This window comes from Crocodylus porosus, unplaced genomic scaffold (genome assembly GCF_001723895.1).
Source record: "Crocodylus porosus isolate Cpor-Errol unplaced genomic scaffold, CroPor_comp1, whole genome shotgun sequence".
NCBI classification, from domain to species: Eukaryota; Metazoa; Chordata; order Crocodylia; family Crocodylidae; genus Crocodylus; species Crocodylus porosus.
In genome coordinates, this window is record NW_017728948.1 from 63,979,317 (window position 1) to 63,987,541 (window position 8,225).

Consider the following 8,225-nt stretch of genomic DNA (forward strand, 5'->3'; position numbering starts at 1 on the left):
GCTATTTCTGTAATATAGTTTAGCTAATTATTTCATTTCCAGTTTTTCAGTTCTTCACTTTATACTATGTGTTTGTGTTGAAAAAGCTAATTGTTGTTATTTTTATTATGCTTTCTAGCAAATGTAAAAGAAGCAAAACCCATTCAGTTAAACTTGTAGTTTAGAAAAATGAGTAATCTCTCATGGAACAAAGAAAATGCGGTCAACCTGCAAAACATTTTTGGTATTGCTTACCCTTCCTAAGGCTCTTCCATAACAGCTAGAAAAGCATTCTGAGTGTTGCTATGCAAATGAGTAAAAAGGCTTGTGAAGGGTATGTACTATTTCCCTCTTAAGTCTGACTGTGTAAGCTATTTCCTAGAAATGTAGTGGTGTGATATTTAAATATCCATTTAACATGATTTTTTTTTTTTTTTAGAGTGGAAGGTTATGCTATAGCAAAACAGGAAGACAAACAGGCAAGCTGCTATTGTTGGTTTTGTTAGAATTGTACATCCTTGTTTCACAGGTCTGGAGAGACAGCTAGAAGAATGATTTTGTTTGACCAACCAGAACTCACTTTACTACTTTTATTTCCATTACACTGCTGCTTTACTTGTTCCCTCTCCTACTGTCACAACACTATTTTTTTTTCTCCTCCACAGGGAAGTAGGTATCCCTTCTTTTGATGTCTGGACTGGTGCTTCCTGGTCTGACTAGGAATCTGCCTAGAAGCTGCCTGAACTCGACTCTGTTTTGGAGCAACATCTTGTGGCATTTTTGGTGGAACTTGCTGTAATGGCAGGGACTGCTGATGCTAATGATGAGGTAGAGTACAGATACAAGAAGCTGGAGAAAGCCTTCGTTGATTGAAGTAGGTGCTTAGAGGGAAAAAAAGTGCTACTGGAACTCTTTGAAGACTCAGAGTGCTATAGAATAATTTGGGGTCAAGGAAGGAGCTGATGTGAAGAAAGTCTCAGGGAACTGGGCTTGTTTAGTTTGGACAAGAGAAGACTGAGCGGGGATTTAGTAACAACCTTCAACTACCTGAAAGACGGTTCCAAAGAGGATAGAGCTAGACTGGGGTGGGCAAAATACAGGCCAAGGGCTGGATCTGGCCTGCCAGGCCATTCTATCGGGGCCCCTGAAAAGTTTAGACAACTTGTATTTATCTGCTTCTGGGTGACTGTCAAAGATGGCAGGAGACAGGAGCAGTACGACCCGAGGGGAGCTGACCGGAGTCACACCAGCAAGGCCACCCTGGCCCCACCCCTCCCAACCAGAAGTCTGCCTGCCACAGCTTTCACTGCTTCCCTGCATGCTACTGGCTGCTCCAGCACCAAATGACCCCCCAGCTGCATCACCAGACTGCAGGAGCATGGGACCGCGCAGACACCCTGGGGCGAGGAGCAAGAGTGCATGTGTGCATGCCCCTGCAATGAGGGAGGGGGAGAGAGAGCAATGAGAGAGAGACTGGGTGCATGTGTGTTCATAGGGTGAGTCCCACACCTCTCTGCACTGCCATACATGCAGACCCCCCAGCCACACCCCAGCTGCCCTTGCCCCACACATCCCTCCACAAACCCCATACCCATCCACACATACCCATAGCTCCCATACTACCCAACCCCACCACAATATATAAGCGTTAGACTTGATTTTAAGCCTCTACATATACTACACAAATGCATGTAAATCAGGACAAAAGTATTAATGAATGTTGTAGATGTTTTGATTTTTTTTTTTTTAAGAATATAATTTTTGTAAATTTTTTTTTTTTTTTTTTTGGTTCCAAGATGACACAGCCCTGTGCTGAAAAGAGTATTTCTAGGGACAAGGGGAGGGACTTCTGGTGGCAAAGGTCAGGGGTTAGGGGACAAGACTTCCAGTCACAAGATGGTGACCAAGGAGCAGGGCTACCAATGCAGCCCTTGACAGCTTGCCAAAACTTGAAGTGACCCTCCACCAGAAATAATTGCCCACTCCTGAGCTAGACTGTTCTCAGTGATGACAGAACAAGGAGCAATGGTCTCAAGTTGCAGCAAGGGAAGTTTAGGTTAGATGATGGGAAAAACTTCCTCACTAGGAGGGTAGTGGACTGGAACAAGCTCCCCAGAGAGGTGGAATGTCCATCTTTGGAGGTTTTTAAGACTCAGATAGACAAAGCCTTGGCTGGGATGATGTAGTTGGGGATGGTCCTACTTTGAGCAGGGGAATGGACTAAATGACCCCCTGAGATTTTCCTTCTAACTCTAAATTTCTATGATTTAATAATACCGGTTTCCCACACCAACCACAGTTTTGAGTATCCATGCTTCCAAAACTGGGGGTGGGGGGTGTACAATCTGAAAATGCCCCCTGGCCCTGCTCATGCCTCTCACTCCCCCAGTCCTGCCTGTTCTGCCAACCACGGAAACTTTTAGGAACCTAACCCCTGTGGTTGGTGAGGGAAACCTGTATACACAAGAGAAGAAAGAGGGTTGGAGAAAGTGTGTAATACACAGTTTTGAAAGCTTTTTTTCCAAAACTCTGTATAATCTCCATCTTTGGAATATATACACACACACAAAATGGATGAAATGGGATAAGTGGGTAAAGAGAGATGTGTTCACAGATCTGGTAGTATGAACATGGATATGTCAGGATAGGTTTAAAAGAGGTTTAAATATTGCCAGTCATCTCCATTTGAAGGTTTTAAGAAACATACACGTTTAATAGGTGATATAAAGAACATGGGGTGTATTCAGTGCACAGAATAGCTATGTTTTGCCTTTTGAACAAGCTGCAATTAGCGGATAGCAGAACCTTTTCAGCACAGCTTATGAGGAAACTGCAATAATTGTAGCTTGTGGTCACAAGGTTATGTATAACTGCTGCGAGGTCACTGGGATAAACAAGGGATCAGCCCTCAATCCAAAAAAAAAAAAAAAAAAGAGACCTTTTATACGTAATAAATGCCTTTCCAAGAAAAGCTTAGACTAAAAATAACACCAGGATTTTTACCACGCATTTCTCAATGACTTCTCTCAATAAACAGGCCAGGAAATTGCACTCAAAGGGTAATTTCAATGAACAAACATGACTTTCCTCCACAGTGCTGTTAAAACAAATTCTGAGGTGGCCAGCTGCAAAAGTCTTCCATGATTCTTCATGGCCAAGACTAGATATGCATTCACCTGCCCTGTGAACACTGCAAATAGTGAGAACTCAATTACAAATGATTTTGCCAAGTAAAATGAATTATCAATACTTTAAACCCTTTTGTAGTATGCTGTGTGTCAAATCAAATGGTAATTCAGAAAGTCACTGGCAAAAGTATCCACTCACTTGTACTTGATTGGTTCCGTTCAAGGAGCACAGTTCTGGACACTGAAGCAGTATTTTCATTGTCGGTGCATCAAGTCATTAACAGCTTACATTGGATCTAGCCTAAAACATGGGATTGGATAAAAGAGAAATAACCTTGTAAGTGGGCCTGTAAATGTAACCACAGCTCATTAAAAGTTCTGTGTAACACTTTCAGTGGGTCTATGTCAAATGCTGTTCTACTATTTCTCAGACTGCCTTTGCCCTTTCCCCACTTTCCTGTCAGTGGGAAATCTACTTTTCTATACTATCATACAATTTATAGTAGCTGTCATCTGTAGACAGTTAGAGAGCAAAAGATTATTTATAGGTTCATGAGACTGAAGGTTTATCTGGCATGCCAAAAAACATGCATTTGTAAATAGATTTTTTTTATTAAAAGCAGCTGTGGGATTTTTTCTTGGTATGGCATGTTTCTCCACTCAGGAGTGAGAATAAAGAGGAGCCTGAATTGTTTTCAGATACCTAAAGTTTACTATTTTACTTAAAATTAACAACAAAAAATAATGTTTTTCTCACTTCAGATGCATAGAAGCATTCATACTTTTGGCCTATGCTTAAAAGAAAATAACTTTTAGAACAGAGGAATTGAATTGAACAGGGTTGAATTAAATTGCATTTGCAGTCTTATAACTGTTTGTTATAATCTTATGAGCAGTTACATCTTTTCTCCAATTTATGACTAAGCAAAAGTGTGTTGTTTTGTTTTAATAGTCATTCATGTATTTGAAGCTTTATACACAAGTTTAGATTTCCAGTGTTTTACCGGTTAAACAAGCATAACAGCCAAATTCCTTAACTCGTGTCTATGCATGATAAATGTGTGGGTATGTCTTGCCGGATTGAGTTGCATCATTCTCTATGGATACAGTATGCCCACATGAGGGGTTTGCACTGTAGTAACTCGCGCCAGTAAAAACGTCTCTGATCTAAACAGAGCCTTAGTTTGGCCCAATTTGTAACTGGAATTTTAATGCTAACTAACTCAGTAGAAATCAGAACTCATGGCAGAGGTGATTATCTTTTATTAGATCAACTAGATATTGGGGCTGTGCAAAGCTTCAGGTGCCAATTTGATTCGGAGGCGATTCGGCCACCAAACTGAATCAGGAGACCAATTAAATGGTGTGAATTGATTCGAAGCTCTCCGAATTATTCGGAGAGCTTCCATGATTTCAGACAGTCGCCACTCATCGCTGCAGGGAACTGGAACTGGACTCCGTGCTGGTAAGTAGGGGAGAAGGGGGGAGGGGACCGTGGGGAGATCCCTGCCAGGGCTCACCCCTGCCTGCTCCCCAGCCCCTCTGAGTGTCCCTCTTCCCCCATGGCTGGCTGGCCCCAGCTCCTGGCTCTTTTTTTTTTTTTTTTTTAAAGCCCCAACTCACCAGCTGCTAGAATTTTCATTTCTACCTAGGAGAACTTTTACAATCTTTGCACACTCCTGTGCCTAAAGAAGGGTGCCTGTGCCCAAAAGCGTTCAAATAAAGAGAACTTTTTGCAAATATCTAGTTGATCTAATAAAAGATACCACCTCTGCCACGAGTTCCTATTCTTTTTGCCTCTTGACCAGTACAGCTACAACCTGGATAACTCAGTAATGGTTTAAGATCTTTTGGCTTTTCTTGTAGGATCTCAAATGCAATTTCTAACCTATTAAAAGTGATTCTTGAGACAACTCAGTCTTACTTGAAACTCTGCAGTCTCATGTATGTCAAGGTTGTAATCATCTTCTGTATGCCTGCATTTAGCGGATCCTGAAATAATTTTACATAAAAGATATGAGCAGACTATGTTGCAATAACCTTCATACTGCCCAGGAAATAGGTAAATTATACCCACTTATGTTTCAGGAAACTGAAGTACTGATCAACACTTGACTTTGCCAACTTATTACAAAAAAAAGACTGAGTAGGGCTAGGAATAGAACTGGAATGACTGATTTCTTCTCGGGCATCTTTGCTAACCTAAAGATGATCTTTTGTTTAATCTTATAGTCCATTGGTGTTTACATGTTTCTTGATATTCCCATATTTTCCTTGATGGGAAATTCTTGATTTGTATTAAAGAAAGAATTGTCTGTGAATTAGAAATGGCTGGGTAGATATACACTACATTCTCTTATTTTAGTCTGGCTGATATGTTGTGATTTCAGTGGCAAAGCTCCAAGAGAATTGAATAGCATGAATAAGACTGAACAGGGCCTCTCTAGAAAGAGCAATTTGAGTACTTACATCTGCAGGGACAAATTGTACTTTTTTTTTTTATTGGCATAGATAACTGATCTACACAAGTTTAAGCTTTAGGCTAAAGGTTAACCAGCTGTTTCATACTGCTGTCTTAATTGCATGCACTCTGTAACTGTCTCGGAATCAATTTCACCACCAACACATTTCCAGTAAGTTTTTTAGTAAAAGGTCTGAGGAACTTAGTAAGAGTTTGTGTCTACACTGTCTGGGGACACTTGGTGTGGAGTATGGCAATTTCCTTAACTATGAGAGAGACTGAAGATACAAAACACTAGTCAACGTTGTGAAGGCTGATGAGAGGTTTCAAAATGTTTAGAAAAGTTTGAAATAGCCAAAAGTATCTGCTATAATCTAAAGATAAAGGATATGAATTGTGAGAGAGAGAATGCATTAACATTTTTCTAAGGAGTAAGAAGGCAACAAAACACCATGAAGAACTTGATCTAAAGCCTAAGGGAGACGGTCTTTCAAATCTTTGTGCTGAACATCAAAATAAGAGATGACCTTGAACTGAGCTCTTCCTTTAAACAACCCAGAGCCTGTGGTGAAGGAGACCTTTTGAAATCTATATCTCATCGTTTGAGCCCATCTCTAATTAAGATGTTTAACTGCTATTTGTGGGGTGGCCAACTTACACTAAAAATGAACAAAAATTTCATTTAATTCATGAACATAATTTCATTCCTAAACTAAAAATGAACCAATTATTGGTGCAGCCTTTACAAATGCACACAGATATAAAATGTTAGCCCAGAATACCTAGTTTTAAAAGGTCATAATCAAGGCCTTTGCTACTTTCTATGCAAGTTAAAATATGACTTTCTGTTTTGCACTTCCCTGTACATAACAATCCTTATGGACACTTGCACATGGCAATAATTTCTCTCCTACACATTTTATCTAGATATTTCCTAAACAGAAATAAACACTCAGACCTTGTCATCACGAGCAATTAAAACATCATAAAATGCAACTTACATTTTGTGAACATCTGTACAGCTATCATAGGCCAGTCATTTGTGATTCTCGTTGCATATCTTGGTTAAGATGCTATACATGAAACTTTGTATCAGTGATGCAGTTTACAGTTTATGCAGGAGCACTGCTATTTTTTATTTAAACTTGGGATAATGTATGAAATCTATTCCCTCTTTGCCCATTCCCTGAGAGTCCAGGGTTAAATAATAGCACTACAGTATTGCCTTATGGCCTTTATACCAGCCCACAGCGGTCTCCTCACATAGTCAATTTAGCTGTAGTTTTCCACACCCAAGACATCCAAAAAATAACTGGTGGGCTTGTTTATTTTAAGGATTTTTTTTTTTCCTATGTGACTGGAATGAAAATAGTATACCCTTCCAATTTACATATGCTGCTTTGATATGAAATGGGGCTTGCACTGGTGTGACTGAACTGGGCTAAGTCAATCAAGTGAAAGTTTTGCCTTATATCAGTGCAGCACATCTGTCCTAGTTTTTGGAAACATTGCCTGCTTTCAGATCTTGGAGTGATGAGAAAAGCTCTTAGTTGGTTTGGGGGGAGGCAGTATGTGCATGCCCCCGAATCTGTATGCTGGCTGGGCTGGTTGCTGCAGGCTGGAGCCAGAGTGCGCCAGGCAGTGCTGGAAGTGGGTCTATGTGGGGGGAACTGCAGGCACACAAAAATTTGATGAAGCCCCCACACTCCCAGTGCTGCTGCCACTGCCTGACCCCACCACACCATAGTGCAGTGCAGCCCAGACTTGCTGTGAAGAGCGTGGCTTAGGGTGCAGAGCCCAGCCCTCAATGGCAGCTGCCTCTGCTGTATACAGATGGGGGGGGGCACATGTCCCCTAGGGCCTCTACTGGTGTGCACACAAGGGTGGGAGCCCCCCTCCCCGTACTCCTGGATGAGCTGCTCACCAAATGAGCAGCCTGCACCAAATGAGGCCTCAGTTCCTCTCAACTACTTCTGGCTGAGTTCCCAGTTCAGTTTTTGTTCACTTTTATTTTTAGTTTCATGGTCACCATACTTTTAATAGATCTTAGTTTGTTGTTTGTTTTACTGGGCATTAAGTTTCTTCTAAATGTTTAAGATGCACAGTGGGCTTGTCAAGGTCACCAAGGGTGCCTATACACGTGCAGCAAGTTTCATAGTTGGTAGGGTGGGAAGGGACCTGAGCAGATCATCGAGTCCGACCCCCTGCTATGGCAGGAAAGAGTACTGGGGTCAAATGACCCCAGCAAGGTGTTCATCTATCCTCTTCTTAAAGACCCCCCAGGGTAGGAACCATCACCACTTCACTTGGAAGTTGGTTCCAGATCCTAGCTGCCCTGACAGTGAAGTAGCACCTCCTGATATCTAGCCTAAATCTACCTTCTGCCAGCTTGTGACTGTTATTTCTAGTCACTCCTCTGACTAGTTTGTAACAGGCCACTAGATCCCCCCTCAGCCTTCTCTTGTGGAGACTGAACAGGTTCAGGTCCTATAGCCTGTCCTCATAGGGCCTGCCCTGCTGCCCCCTGATCATGTGAATGGCCCTCCTCTGGACGTTCTCCATGTTGTCCACATCTCTCTTGAAGTGTGGCGCCCAGAACCGGACGCAGTACTCTAGCTGTGGCCTGACCAGTATCGCAGAGGGGGAGGATCACCTCC